At 42.5% G+C, this 16,381-nt stretch overlaps 1 protein-coding gene across 7 annotated transcripts in view; it reads left to right on the forward strand.

Moving 5' to 3' along the window:
* The first annotated feature begins 306 nt into the window (after positions 1-306).
* Positions 307-16,381, forward strand: part of LOC137375609 (CXXC-type zinc finger protein 5-like) — a 42,867-nt gene continuing 26,792 nt past the window's right edge. The window contains exons 1-3 of one of the 7 annotated variants that reach the window (XM_068042983.1): positions 318-384; positions 7,823-7,899; positions 8,600-8,769. The gene's annotated coding sequence lies outside the window, so the exon portion shown is untranslated. Of the gene's footprint in view, positions 451-950; positions 1,060-7,822; positions 7,900-8,599; positions 8,770-16,381 lie in introns of all 7 variants that reach the window. The other 6 variants (XM_068042980.1, XM_068042986.1, XM_068042982.1 and 3 more) reach the window with 6 other exon arrangements.

The raw sequence follows: 16,381 nt of genomic DNA on the forward strand, positions 1-16,381 counted from the left end.
GTTCCAATTACTACAAGCCTTTCTGCAAAAAAATGTGATCAATCAGTGAGATATTGCGAATGGTAGTGCGTTTAAAAAAAAACGATTTGCACATTTCCAGCGAAACCTCTCGCGTCAGTTTCTATACATAAATACATTTCTGCAAACTGAATTTCATGTTTAAATGCGCGCTTATAACAAAGTAAAAATGTTATCACTGTTTGCGTTGGATTACATTTTAGTTCAAAAGGTTGAGCCTTCGGTTCACGAAGATCCACTTCGGTTTTTGTGGCGCGCTCCAAAAATCTATGAAATGTATTTGCATGTACTTCCAGAGCGATCTGGGATGTAGAGGAAGGCTTGCAGGAATCGGAAGGTTGTAGCCCCCTCACTTTGTGTTATTGAGTGAGTTTTTGCAACACAGTTACCTTGTTGCAGAGTTTTGCACGGGATTGTTATTGCTGCTTTGAGGTATGATTGTGTTCTGTGTCTCAGGGTTTGTTTGATCTTTAGTGCTGCAGCTGTTAGACACTGGCTGGACTGGCACATCCCTCCCTCTGTTGGATCTGCGTTTGGTAGGTGCGGGAAAAAAGGGCCTGTGTTTGCAAATATGCAGATGTTATCATTGCTGAAATCTTAGTGTACTGTGGTGGATCAGAGGCAAAAAAAATTGCAATTTTTTGGATGGCCGATGGGAAAGGAAAGTAGCTGGTTTTGTGCAGATAGTGAATGTGGTGTTGGTCGCTGTTAACATACGGGCTTCAGCTCATTGGTGGAAATTAGCAAAAAAGAGAAAAAAAATGAAACAAAAGTATATGATGTGAAATTGTGCACGCAAATAGTCCATGCTGCCAAGCTTGTAGCTCGTGTAGTTTGTAAATTGGTGAAGGCGTGTTTACATATTTTTTTTAAAAATGTATGCATCTGCTTCTTTTTCACTTAGTCTCTTTTTCATTTTTTTTCCCTTACAGTTTATCGAGGGCAATGTTTGTCAGCTCCACCTTCTGTTAAACGAGGCTTTCCTTTCAAAAGATGTACGCCTATTAATCGAGAAGTTGTGGTTATCAATGAAAAACATACGTGTGTGTTTATTTTATTTTCACAGCCGTAATCACTAGTGCTACGTCTTTCTGAAATTAGGATTTGTTAGTTGTTGGAATGCTGTTGTAGTTCAGTTCAACAGGATAAATAAATTAGCCGGTAGTTTGCTAAACCTGAATAGCGCGCTGGATCAAAGCAGCGTTTTGTCTAGTGGTTGTGCAAAACGTTAATGCCACCTTTTAACGGACAACCTTTGTGTGGATCAAGAAGTACTCCAGAGCTTGCTATAGCAGTGATTATGGGAAGTTAAATAGTATGAAAGACTTTTAAAAATCTTGAAATAGGTAAAGGGGGGAGAGGGGACGAGGGATGTAATGGATATTTATGCTATACTGTTGAGTATTTTTGACAATGCCTCATTTCTGAGATAGGAATAGGCAGAATTTCTGACTGTGGCTCTAGTGGCTTTTTGGGTCCCCGAATGATATCACAATGCATTGGAGCAGTTGTTAGGTTGGAACAGTTGGCAAAATGCTGATAGCTGCCAGGTAATGGAGGTGGAAAAATACTGTGAAATGAATTATTTTTCTTAGTTTATATGGCAAAAAATGCAAAGTCCAAATTTGAGATCCTGTGTGATGATATTTTCAATACTACATATTTTGGTGCGTTACATGGTTAACTAAGTTACCTGAGAGCTAAATTATGCATCAGAGGTAACTTTTAAGCAGTTCCGGATATCATACTTGAGATGAAAATGTGCTGAAAAATTACCATTAGTTAATACATAATACAACATCAAATAAAAGATCATTTTAAAAAGTACTGAATTTTGAGAACCTTTAATGGGTGAGAAGGTGGTTATATTATCTAGTACACTTAGCAAACAGACTAGGCAGCTATGAGTTGAAATGCTGGTCTGTGCTGACTTAGTTATCATCAACTGGCATAGTAGTTGGAGTGCTGTTGTTCGCTGCTTTTTGGCTAGAAAGGGGAAAAAAAAAACAAGCGTTCATGTTCCTCATCATTATACAGTTACGCCTTTTACAAAGGACATGTGTGTGGGTGCTAGGTAAAGGGGGACAGGACCAAGCTTGGTTGTGCTATCCTTCACTTTGCTCAGTGGTTGGTGGCCTATCAACACTCAGGTGACAAGTGGAGAATGTTTATTTGAGTGAGGTTTTGGAGGGTAACTGGAACCCCTGTGCTCCTATTTCAGTGTGAATCACTGCCTTCAGGAGGGAATAAAATTGGGGATAAATTGGAATGAATTTTGTTGTATTCCAATAAAAGAGATTGCAATTCGGTAAGGTAAAGCAAAACTGGGGACAATTTGTACTTAGGGCAAGGGCAGGAAGCGGGAAGTGGATCAACTGTCTGTTATATGCATCACCCAATTTTCCCTTCCATTGATGTCAACCAAAAGCAGAATCGGGAAGGGTGTTTAACCGGAGTCTGATCCGCTACTGCCAGTTTCACCACCACCAAAAGTGAAAATACATATTTTTAGGCAACCATATTTTCAATAGTGGCAAAAAAGTGAAACCTGCTTTTTGACATTAGGATTGACAATGTCCTGTTCATTTCAACAACAGTAAAAGAGTCTTTAAAACTTTAAAAAATCTATGCATCCATGTTTGATCTTTGGTTGTTGAAGAAACTGTCTGGAGAACCACATGGTGCTGTAGCTGTTGTAGGCCAGTGCTTGTTGAATGACTGCATGAAAATGTGATTTGTGGAACCGACTTTAGAAATGTAAGGTTTTAACACACAGCAGTGTTCAAGTAATGGCTAGTTAGAATCTATCCGTCATTAGGTTTCTGGGGGGCAAATTTAATTTTGTTAAGACAAAGAGTTAGGTTTGGTCAATTGGAAAAATATTGTAATGTATAACTAATGAAACAAACTATAGATCTGCACTTTGCTGTAGTTTCTTAATTTTACACTGATTTTACATGCTGTTTGTCCATATATACTCAGAGGGTTGCTGTGACTGCACAGATATCTCTCCCAATGGCTGTGATTCATCTTGCACTGACCTCCAGCACTGATTAGTTCTGTTTGCAGCAGAGCGAATGAAAGGAGAGCTCTCACCTCTTATGTTTATTGCAGGACTCATGATTTTGGTGGTTCAGTGCTAATACTGGATGAGGTTTCTTCCTATTTTGAAAGCTCTGCTATGATGGGAGATACTTTATTACCGGTTAACAGCTGTTCCTCCACTTTTGTGGGTTTGAACAGATAAGTATTTTTCAGGAAATAAAGAATCAGAAAAGCTGTTTGGGCAGATATCAAGCAGATTATTTTACAGTAGGCAAAGATCTGCATTGTGAAGCATATTTGAAAAGTATATGATCAAGTACTCGAAGGGAAGAATACCTGTACTGGAAGAGATACATTTTTAATAGATTATACAGTATACTTACCTGACAGTTTTTCTGCACTGCTGGATGTAATAGCTCCTCCCTGACTGTGGCAACCATTTCAGTAAGAAACCCAATATAGTGCCAAAAGAAGCAGTGTAAGTTGGCTTTTTTTTCACTTTGACCTTATTTGAACTGGTATTCATCAATCACTGCAGAACACCACTTTTAACCCTGAAGTGGAAACTCAACTTGGAATTAATTTTGATTTAATATTTTTGTTAATACCTCATTTATTTTTGCTTCAAGTCATTGAAAAAACTATTAATTTGTTACAATGTTCAATTTTTGTAAAAATAGAGAAAATTCTTATTGGTACAATTCCCTTAAAACCCATCTATAATTATCACTCAATGCTTTGAAGTTGGGGAGAGAAAACAGTTTCTCGATATAATTCAATGGAAAAAATCTATCAACTGCACACCAATAGTACAATATTTTCTCATAAGTGAAATAAATTCCCACTTTTTTGTAATTTTCCTATTCACAATGTTTTACTTAAGTTCAACACTTTATTTTTATCAGTATCTTCCAATATTGAAGCCTATTTGTTGAAAAATGTATCAATATACCAAGTACCACAGAAAAAGTTTCTCTTAAAACTGACAACATTTTTGTATCATTCATATAACTCATTTAAGATGCTGATATAAAGCAGGAAGAAGTTGTAAACCCTAGGCTATTATTTTAAAACTTAAATCTCTGTGAATCGGTATTATATAAATAGGTCTGTGATTGCAACATAAACATAGTCATCTTGCAGGTATTAGTTGCTTCATAGTCAAGATGGTGTATGTGTCAATATTCTAGTGATTAGTACTTGTTAAAATTGATATGTAATTTTAAATGTAGTGAATGTAGAAGATATTATTACAGAAACAAACAGGTTGCAGCAGCAACAATGACCTGAAGGGTAATTGATACTTTTACATTGGTAAAATAGCTGTTTTAGGTAAAGTAAAAGTGCAGTCTGCAGGCAAGAAAGCATTCCTGATGAATGTATTAATCAGTTGTTCTTTTAACATGAAGAAATACTTATGGTTATGTGACGCAAAGATTTACTTCTATTCAACCAACCCAGTAGTGTGTAAAGTATTGATGCTTAAGCTGTTGTTCTCCATAGGCTTTATAATGCAAAACATACTATATTATTGCTATTTTTCATCGCCTCTGTAATAACTACAAGTTTACACAGGTCTATTTTAGGCCTAGCTTTTCTGCATTAAAACATAAAAAAACTAAAGCTTGTCAATTGATTGGTGGGTGTTTCCAGTTTTGCTTCAGCTTAATTCCTTTAATCAATAGAATTTTGGGAAAATGTAAAAGAAAGCTACATCCAAGTAAAAAGCTCTGATTAAACAAACAGCTTTCTTCAGTCAAAATTGCCTCTGTCCTTGAGTCAAGTCATGAAAGACTTAATTCTGAGATTTGTTCATAAGCTTCTCTTTTTTTCAGATCCAACCTCTGTGGATCACTGACTATTGTATCTTCATTTCTTGTCTCATAATGTCACTTGTTTTGTATGTATTATTTAGTGTTTTGTATGAAGCCAGAAAAAAATAAAATTATGTACATCGAGTATATAGTAGCTACGAGGTCTTTTGCAAAGTGTGTTTAGTTTTGTAGCAGTTCATTTGTCTTAATTGAAGTATTAAAATATTGCACAATAATCCTGTTCCTTATGTTTATAGAAACCTAATTAAATGTCATGGTAACTAATTATGATATCTGTTCATCAAATATTAAATTATTGTTGGCATTTAAAATGGGCAGCAGACAATTTCTTCCTCTCTTTTTCCTCTCCTGAAGACAAGGACTCCTGCTGGGAGTGGTTCCACAGGTGTGTGTCCAATGCCTTATCTAAGTATCTGTTTTTCATTTGTGAGCCTAGATTGTAGGTGTTGACAGGGTGTATTTCATCATGGGGGTATCGCACCAAGCCTGAACCTGCCCTCAACCAATGCCCAAATTCACACTTCCACCAAGGGAGACAAGATAGCAACCAGGAGCAGGAATCTGGCTGACTTCAGTCACCCTAACTGAAGCCAATTTAGTATCCCCTATAACTATCCAGGGCGGAGATTAGCTAACTCAACCAGTGCTGGTGTTTATATCAATTTATTCCCTTAACTAACTGAGACATCGGAGCCATTTTTATATAGAGCTTAAGAAGAAAACAGTTCCTTTTTAAAGTTGTACTCAACCATGCCTACAATAGAAGTACAAAATTGTTCATTAGAAGCAGGAAGATGTGTTCTTAACATGTATAGGTAGAGTCATCACATCTCTGGTATATTCAGGTTGTTGTGCTTGTTCTCCTTCAGTGGAGAACTATTAAAGAGAGGTTTGAGTACTTGTCCACATTAACAAAAAAGAAAAAGCCACCATGATATGAAGTGGCAAATTCAGGAACACAGCAGATAAATAAAAATGCAGATTCAATTGACAATATATATTGTTATGGCACAACTTAATAGGCAAGTGGAACAATTCAAGTATATGATGGACATTATTTCTTAAAAGCTGTACAGGCTACAAACTTTCCAAAATCAATCTAAACGCTAGCTGAATCAAAGGTGTGGCTTGGCCTAGCACAACCAAAGTTCCAGGTAAATTGGATTGAAAATGAGAATGGTGCTTTATACATATAAAACAAGAACTGTAAAACAGTTACAGGGGCAGGATTTTCTTTCTGGGGGCAGGAAACAGACATTGCAACAGTTTCCAGGTTCTGATCTCACTCCTTTGGGGAAGCAGTCTCAGCCCCCGATTTTCACGGTGTGGACTGTTAGTTGGCTAGATGGTGGGTTGGGTGGCCAATTAATGGCTGTGGAGGGCAGGAATGGGGGCAGGTCTGAAAGAACACGGGCCCGATTTATACCGACCCGGGCAGCCATTCCTGTGGCTTCCATTTCAGTGCATTATTTTCTGCGTTCATAGGATCATAGGAAATAGGAGCAGTAGTAGGCCATTCGGCCCATTGAGCCTGCTCCGCCATTCAAACAGATCATGGCTGATCATTTACCTCTGCCATTTTTCCCCATTATCCCCATATCTCTTGATGTCATTAGTTCTATCAATTTCTGTCTTGAACATGTTCAACGATTGAACTTCCACATCCCTCTGGAATAGAGAATTCCACACCCTCTGAGTAAAGAAATTCCTCCTCATCTCAGTCTTAAATGGCCTGCCCCTTATTCTGAGATTGTGACCCCTTGTTCTAGATTCACCAGCCAGAGGAAACATCCTATCCACATCTACCCTGTCACGCCCTGTAAGAATTTTGTAAGTTTCCATGAGATCACCTCTCATTCTTCAAATCTCTAGAGAATACAGGCCCATTTTCTGACAACTCTCCTGATAAGACAATCCCACCCATCCCAGGGATTAGTCTGGTGAACCTCTGTTGCAGTCCCTCTATGGCAAGTATACCCTTCCTTAGATAAGGAGACCAAAACTGTACACATTACTTCAGGTGCGGACTCACCAAGGCTCTATACAATTGCAGCGAGACTTCTTTACTGCTGCACTCAAATCCCCTTGCAATGAAGGCCAACATACAATTTGCCTTCCTAATTGAAAGAAATATTACAATTGGTCCCCATATCCAAGTCATTTATATAGATTGTAAAAAGCTGTGGCCCAGCACTGATCCTTGCGGTACCCCATTAGTAACAGCCTGCCATCCTGAGAATGAGCCATTTATTCCTACTCTCTGCTTTCTGTCTGTTAACCAATTCTCAGTCCATTGCAGTAGATTACCCCCAATCTCAAGTGCTGTATTTTTATTTACTAACCTCCTGGGTGGGACCTTATAAAAAGCCTTCTGAAAATAAAGATGGAGCTGGAGAGGCAGGGACATGGGGAAGGGCTGCCCCTCGTTTTGCAGATGCAGACCTGGAGGTCCTCCTCGAGGGAGTGAGGGAGAGGATGAACATAGGAACACAGGAGCAGGAGTAGGCCATTCAGCCCATCGGGCCTGCCCCGCCATGCAATATGATCATGGCTGATCATCCACGTAAATTATTTTTTCCCACACTATCCTCATATCCCTTATGCCATTTGTATTTTGAAATCTGTCAATCTCTGCTTTAAACATACTCAATGACTGAGCTTCCACAGTCCTCTGGGGTAGAGAATTCCAAAGATTCAGAACCCTCTGAGTAAAGAAATTTCTCCTCATCTCTGTCCCTAAGTGACTTCCCTTTTATTTTGAAATTGTGTTCCTTGGTTCTAGACTCCCCAACCAGCAGAAACATCTTAGCTGCATCTACCCTGTCTATCCCTTTATAAGTATTTTGTAGATTTCAATAAGATCACATCTCATTCTTCGAAACTCTAGAGAATACAAGCCCAGCTTTCCCAATCTCTCTCCATAGGACAGTCCCACCATCCCGGGAACAAGTCTGGTGAACCTTCATTGCACTCCCTCTATGGCAATAATATCCTTCCTAAGGTAAGGGGATCAAAACTGCACACAGTACTCCAGGTGCAGTCTAACCAAGGTTCTATACAATTGAAGCAAGACTTCACTACTGCTGCACTCAAATCCTCTTGCGATAAAGGCTAATATACCATTAGCCTTCCTAATTGCTTGCTGCACCTGCATGTTAGCTTTCAGTGACTTATTGACAAGAACACCCAGGTCCATTTGTACATCTACACTTCCTAATCTCTTACCATTTAAGAAATACTTCGCACGTCTGTTCCTCTTACCAAAGTAGATAACCTCACATTTTTCCAAATTCCATCTGCCATGTTCTTGCCCACTCACCAAGTCTGCAAATCCCCTTGAAGCCGCTTTGCATCTTCCTCTCAACACACATTCCCACCTAGTTTTATGTCATCCATGAACTTGGAAATACTACATTTTGTCCCCACATCCAAATCATTGATCTATATTGTGAACAGCTGGGGCCCAAGCACTGATCCCTGCGGTACCCCACTAGTCACAGCCTGCCAACGCGAGAATGACCCGTTTATTCCTACTGTCTGCTTTCTGCCTGTTAATCAATCGTTAATCCATGCCAGTACATTACCTTCTATCCCATGTGCTTTAATTTTACTAACCAACCTTCTGAAAATCCAAGTATACCACATCCATTGACTTCCCTTTATCAATTCTGTTAGTAACATCCTCAAAAAACTCCCAACAGGTTCGTCAAACATGATTTCTCATTCATAAATCCAGAGGATGACAGGAGGAGGCCACTCTCTCAGACCAAGCAGACCTGAAGTCACTGACACAGTTAGCAGACGGAGTGTGGTGTGTAGAAACTGGGTCCAGTGCTGGAAGAGGTTCAATGACCTTATTTGCTCTGGCAAGGTGAGTGTAATGCTGAACCCTCTGGGTATTCAACTTCCAACAGGCACACCAGCTGAGGAGCCTGAGACGGAACGCTGGTCCTGAACATGGGAGGAATGTGTGCCCAGGGCACTTACTGACCCCTCAGCAAGGCTCAGAGCCATTGTGCAGCTATGAGACATCAAACTTACACAGACATGAGCCATTGGCATTGGTCATAGAGGCCAGCAATGTCTTACATTTCTCCCTTTCTCATTGTAGGAGAAATGGGCACAAAATGCCTGCAAGAGCTGGGAGGTGGGTATTCCGTACCTGTACATCACCACAATGGGAGACGGAGCCATGGAGATCACCAGGGTTGCTGATAGAGCAAGTCAGGGAAGGTGAGATGGCCATCCCTGGTGGAAATGGTGAATACAGACTGCAATGCGTTCATTAAATGGGTGCATTGCACTACAGCTTGTCCAACGGCACACCAAAGACTCAACTGCATTGGGAAGCCTCTGCTCTGCTGAGGCTTCTGCTCTCCAAGGCTAGTTTTCATGATCTTTTCTTGTGTCTCCCACAGGTTGGCGGAAGGACAGACTCATATGAACATACGAATTAGGAGCAGGAGTAGGCCACTCGGCCCTTCGAGCCTGCTCCGCCATTCAATAAGTTCACAGCTGAACTGATTACTCCACATTTCCACCTACCCCCGATAACCTTCCACCCCCTTGCTTATCAAGAACCTATCTACCTCTGCCTTAAAAATATTCAAAGATTCCTGTGTCTGCCCTGGGCCAAGAGCTGCCAGAGCAGAGTTCAGACCAAGCACCACCACAGCTTACAAGCGCACCCTACACCAGTGCGGATACAGTTACTTCAGTGGATTGTTGCGCGCAATTAGATAGGACGGCATAGGGTGATGAGCACATCACTAGTGTGCAGGAGGAGATGACATAGGTAGAGGCAACTGTGGGCAGTCCCCCTCAGACGAGGGGGGACAGCCTCAGCCCTGGTCAGCTGGGCACAGATGCAAGGCATTGGGAGTCACAGGAAAGGAGGGTCTACTTAGATCAGCCGCAACAGATGTGCTGCCAGATGTTGGGAGTTCCCTGAGGCAGTGTGTGGTCATGGGCTGGGAATGGAGAAGTCCTTCCAGCTTATGTGCACCACCATGGCTCATGACTTTGAGCGCATGAGTTCCTCCATGGAGATATTAACCAACCTGATGGAGAACCATATGTGGCAGCACTTGAAGTGCAGGCAGGAACTGCACACTGACATTCACAGGATGCATGCCACAATAAATAGCCTTGTCTGGTCGGTGGCACTGATGGTGCAGAGATGTTTGGAGAGGATGCCAGTTGTGCCCTAGCTGGTGGTCCTCTCCAGCCACCCAGAGCACCAGCCAAGGGCTGAGGCTGTCACTGAGGAGGATGAGGGTGCCACCGCTCACAGGGCGCCATCATCATCAGCAGACTCCCTGGCCCCTTTGACTGAGGGACCATCTGTGCAACCAGGCCCACTGATGGTGGCTGCCCTGCAATGACAGTGGTGCAGCAGCCTCTGAAGATGCCCCCCCCCCAGCATGTCCACGACCAGGATGAATGCCATGTGTATCTCAGCCGCAAGTCAAGACAGGTGAGCAGACTGCCTTCGTATCACCCTGTATCGCAAGGGGACAACGCATAGAAATGGCCAAGTGGAGACTACTGCATCAGGCAGAGCACTGAGTGGGTCACTGGGATCTCTATCATATGTAACTGTGCACGTTTTGTCTTTTTAAGCACCGTATGAATATTGACCCATGAAGCCAGGCGTGTGAGCCCCCTCTTATTAATGACCACACATCAGAAGAGGGAAGAAGAGGTGAAGGGGAACTACGGTCCGTGAACATAAGAGATAGGAGCAGGAGTAGGCTATTTGGCCCCTTGAGCCAGCTCTGCCATTCAATGCGATTGTGGCTGATCTGATTGTGACCTTAACTCCTGTTCCCCATAACCCTTTACTCTTGGTGACAGGGAAACCTTTGGGCAGATGTGCATCCTTCGTCATTGTCGACTGTCCCTCGATTCGAGGATGACGTCTGCTCAAGGTTTGTGAGTTTTTGCCATGGGTCTTCAGGTGACTGAACTGGCTGATTCTCGACCCACAGATCTTTGGGGACATGGGGCAGAACATGCCACGAGGTAGTGCGATCTGGAGTGCAGGATTTGCTTCCTTTTCTTTCCTTCTCTGTTGCCGCTCTGCCTCATCATTAGGGCAGTTGGACTCAAAGCATGATGTAGCTTGATCGACAAGTTGTCATCATTTTGAACGATTGCTAGCAGGCTCCTCCCAGTCATCAGTGTCAATGCTACCATGCTTCAAAGAAAGCTTCAGAGTGTCTTTGAAGCATTTTCTTTGTTTTCCCCTGGAACACTGGCCATTTGAGAGTTGAAAAAACAGGAGCTGGCTGGGGAGACAGTTTTTGGCCATCCGGACACAGTATCCAGCCCATTGATGTTGGTTTTGCAGGAGTTTTGCCTGAATGCTTGTGGAGCTGGCTTCAAGAAGGACACTAGTATTTGTTCGACGGTCCTCCCATTGAATCCGGAGGATGCGGTGGAGGCATTGCTGATGGAATTTCTGTAGATCTCTAATGTGTCACTGATACACAGTCCAGGTCTCACTGCAGTACAGGAGTGTGGTGACAACCACTGCTCTGTACACTAGGACTTTTGTTGACTTGCGGAGGTCTTTGTTGTCAAACACTTGCTGCCATAGTTTGTAGAAGGCTGAACTGGTGCAGCTGATCTGGTGTTGGATCTCCTCGTGAATGTTGGCCTTTTGAGAGAGATGGCTGCCAAGGTATGGGAAGTGCTCAACATATTCCGAAGTCCCTCCTTCAATATATATGGGAGGTGGAATATTTGGCTGACTAGGTGTGGACCGATATATTTTTTTTTGGCGATAACAGTTGAGCTGTTCGAGTCTGCTTCTTCAATGGAAGTGTTCTACCAAGCATCTCAAAGTGAGTTTCATACTATGGCATTCCTCCTGGTTAGAGGGACTCAGCTGAAATGTGCCCAGATCAAATGATCCCTGAAGTTGATGGCATCCTGACGAGACCTTCGAGCACTGTGCCCGCCCAGTCATCTGTCTGTGCATCTGGGACACCTCTGTGTTTTGCGTCTTCCTCCTCTTCCTCTGATGAGCTGTGTCCATCCAGCGCTTCAGCATCTTAAGAGTCCACACGTTTCTGGAGGACCATGTTGTGGAGAGCACAGTCGACCACCATCATGCACAAGACCCTTGCAGGAGTGTACTGCAGGGCGCTACCCAACCGATGCAGGCACCAGAACTGCATCTTCAGAAGCCTGATGACCCGCTCAGTGATTGTCCTAATGAGTAGATGGCTTTGGTAGTAGGACAAAGAACAAAGAAAATTACAGCACAGGAACAGGCCCTTCGGCCCTCCAAGCCTGCGCCGATCCAGATCCTCTATCTAAACATGTCGCCTATTTTCTAAGGGTCTGTATCTCTTTGCTTCCTGCCCATTCATGTATCTGTCTAGATACATCTTAAAAGACGCTATCGTGCCCGCGTCTGCCACCTCCGCTGGCAACGCGTTCCAGGCACCCACCACCCTCTGCGTAAAGAGCCTCTGTGTCAGGTTCTCAGAGAGGGGTGAGTAGTCCTCTCTTCAAGGGATGTCCCTTGGCCCCTAGAATCTATCCATAGAGTTTGGGGGGTGGAATGAAGAGCTGTGGCAGCTTAGACTGACAGAGGATGAAGGTGTCATGGCAGCTGCCAGGAAAGTGAGTGCACACATGCAGGAATCTCTTGTTGTGGTTGCAGACCAGTTGAATGTTGAGGGTATGGAAGCCCTTTTGATGAATCTCACTGAGCACTCAGTCGGTGCCTGGATTGCCACGTGGGTGCAATCAGTGATCCCCTCCGCCTGGGAGAATCCAGGGATGAAGGTGCAACCCATTGCCCTTTGTGCCTGCAAGGCCTCATCTGTCTGAAATTGAATGTATTGCCCAGTTCTGGCAAATAGGGCATCAGTGACCTGCGAGATGCAGTGCTTTGCAAGACGCCACCAAGGAATGAGACAGAGGCAAAGAAGTTCAAGGCCACAGTGACTTTGTCGGCTACTGGCCGGGCATGGTGAGCAGTTCTGTGAGGTGTGAGCTGTTGCACAATGTGGATCAATGGGCACAAATGTCTGTGACCATCTGCCTGGAGAGTTGCAGTCTCCTGCGGCACTGGTTCTCGGGTCATGTCAAGGTAGCTGCATCTTCAGCGGCAGACCCTATGCTAAAGGTATGACTTCCGTTGCCTTCCTGCCCCGTACCCTCCTGATGTCCGAGGCTCTGCCCTTCCAGCGGAGGATGTTATTCCTCAATGCCACTGGATCCGAAATTTGAGAATCCCGCTCCCATTGCCAGCTGTTGCCTTCCTTGCACTCAGGTGGCCTCCCAATTGTGTTTGAAAGCCTTGACCCCTCCTGTTATGCCCCCACAATGCCAGCAGGAAGACGACCTCCTGCGCTGCCTGAGCACGACCACTCTCCCTGCAACTTGCACTGACCCGATGGCAGCTTTGTGGCAATGGCTAAATCCCCCTCAGTGCTATTTTGCCTTTCATGAGGCCGTGACCTGACTCCCTGCTGTGTATTTGCCACTATGCACCTGGTCTGCCTCACATCTGGCATGCAGCCCATACATCCCCACCAAAATCTGAACATGGCCCTCAAAGAGCTCTTTAACAAACTTAATTACTGCTATTGCCAGATTGGGCAAGGGCTGCCCCACCCCTGTCTTGGTGGAACTTGCCAGCACCGAGAAAGGCGACAGGAAACTGGCACCCAGTGGTATTTTCGGCCCCTGTCCCTAGTAGAACCTAAAAATCCTACCCATGGTTGTTAATGGCTTCATATTGGGTGATCAGTACTTTTTATTTGAACAAGTAAAACACATAAACCATTGTTATGCTGATGTGTAGAGTATATTAAAAACTGTGTAATCATCAAGATCATTTTAGTAATTTGATTTAAAAAATTATGCATTACATTTTTAACTATTAAATGCCTGAATTTGTTTCTAAGTGTTCTATGCTGCAACTGTATATCCACAGCCTTATCTACTTTCATTATTCTTGACATGAATAGGACCTAGATTTAGCAATAAACTCCAGTATAGCCATCAGAAACTTCTGTGGCTACCAATGCAGTAATCAAATCTTCATGAAGAAGTTTTCATCTGTTGAAGTTATTACAATAATGTTTTTATTGATCCATGACAAAATGTTAGTCAGAACATCACAAATCTGTAAATTTTCAAAACAAGAATTTTCAGGATGAAGAGTTTAAGTAACTTGAAGGAAGACTTTCCCCAGGAAAGATTACATGCTAAAAAGGGATGTCACAGACAGCTTTTCAGAAGTTGAGAGGGTGTTCTACTGCATGGAAGAGAGCAAGGTTGTCACTGACGCTTGTGATTATTTTGACAAACATTTGCTTATAATTTGTTTATTGTTTGAATAAAAACAATCTACATCTGCAAGTAAAATAAATGATTTTTCTCATTCAGATACTGAAATAATAAAATCTACCATCCTAAAATTGCTAAGATTGAAATACTCACTCAACAGCACTTTCAGCATTCCTAGACCTCATTAATCTAAAGAGTTATGATCAGCATGGGACCTCTCTATCAATGCGCGATAGTTCTATTTAGGAAACACTCTGGCAGACTGATATAATTTTGTAATTTTTCAAGAGAATAATGCAGTTTTGTCTGCCCAGCTCAAAAGGCCACATTAGCCATTTTGTTTATCTATCATGCTTATCAAGTTTCCTTCTGGTCAAAATATTCAGAATTATATCACATCATATCTATAGTGAAATTATGACATCTTTTCCAAATTAATTAACTTTCTATAGTTCTTGTACTGAATCAGGATTATGTGTTATGTAGTGGAGATCAAAGGATACCTAGTCACATCATTTTGTCATCATTATATGTTTGCCCATGCTCATGTCTATAACAACATTTATATTGTGCCTTTAAGAGAAACAACATCCCAAGGAGCTTCACAAAAGCATGATTAAAAAAAATGTGGAAGTTGAACTAAAGAGGGATATATTGGGCGGCACAGTGGCGCAGTGGTTAGCACCGCAGCCTCACAGCTCCAGGGACCCGGGTTCGATTCCGGGTACTGCCTGTGTGGAGTTTGCAAGTTCTCCCTGTGTCTGCGTGGGTTTTCTCCGGGTGCTCCGGTTTCCTCCCACAAGCCAAAAGACTTGCAGGTTGATAGGTAAATTGGCCATTATAAATTGTCACTAGTATAGGTAGGTGGTAGGGGAATATAGGCAGGTGGGGATGTTTGGTAGGAATATGGGATTAGTGTAGGATTAGTATAAATGGGTGGTTGATGTTCGGCACAGACTCGGTGGGCCGAAGGGCCTGTTTCAGTGCTGTATCTCTAATCTAATCTAAAAAAATTGGGAGAAGTGACTGAAAACTTAATTAAAGAGGTGGGTTTTAAGAAAGGTCCTAATGGAGGGAAGAGTGGTGGCGAGGTTCTAGGAGGGAATTTCGGAGCATAGCGCCTAGATGGATTAAGGCACGACTACATTTGGTGTGGTGAAGGGAAGGAAGGACGCATAAGTACAAGGGATGACAATATCAAGTACCTTTTATAATTTTTTTTTAGCCAGTTATCTTCCCTCCTCCTCTCTTGAAGTCATTAACTTCTGTTAGGGTGTAGCCTCATAGTTACTAGTCATTTCTTGGTACTTTGCCTAAGTGACCATTCTACAGGTGTGAGCTTAGTCAGTGGTTGTAGACTGTGAGCTCACGGGGACGTGACAGTTGACCCTATTCTGGTTTTCACCTAACATCCACAGACTTACACACTTGCCAGAAAATTCCGTAGGATAACAATCAGGTGTGGAAAACGTGAGTGATTTTCCCCTCCTCAGCTCAGGAGTACTGGCACCAATTGTAACATTCTTTGTTACAATTGGTTTAAGTGCTCCTGTGCTAGGTAGAAGAAAATCACCCTCAACAAATAGTAGCTACTTCTAAGTTAGTAATTGTATAGGGCAGATGTAATGTATGTGCAGCCTTATATTATCTGACTGCTGAATGTTCAGCCTAGAAGGCTACCCCTAATACATCATTGCAACTTTTCCATTTCTTGTTTCTTACAACTATGCTGATGAAAGGGATGAACTTGTGCAAATAATGTTTAATTTGAGGACAATCTTGTAATATGGAATCGTTCAGTTTAGGAGCTGGATTGATCCTGGTTAAACTCATGTTAGTTAAAACAATGGGCAGCTATTGAAAAGCAAGCCCTATCATCCAATATTTCTAGGCTAGATCTAGGTATTGGAGATGAAAGACTATGTTCTGACTAGCATATAATCCCACTATTTTGACTCTGATGTTATCTGTTCACAGAGTCCAGAATGTTTGAGTATGTTGAAGTGGGACTGTGAAGGAAATTAGTTTTGAAGGGAAAAGTCTTGGGAAAAAGTTCTTAACATGACTTTGGCATCAAAGATATACTTATATTTTTGTCATACGTGACTGGTAACTTAGCTGAACTTGAAAAAAACATTCTCTAGTTTGTGAGCCTGACTGAAAAAATGTTA

This window comes from Heterodontus francisci, chromosome 12 (assembly GCF_036365525.1).
Source record: "Heterodontus francisci isolate sHetFra1 chromosome 12, sHetFra1.hap1, whole genome shotgun sequence".
Lineage (NCBI taxonomy): Eukaryota > Metazoa > Chordata > Chondrichthyes > Heterodontiformes > Heterodontidae > Heterodontus > Heterodontus francisci.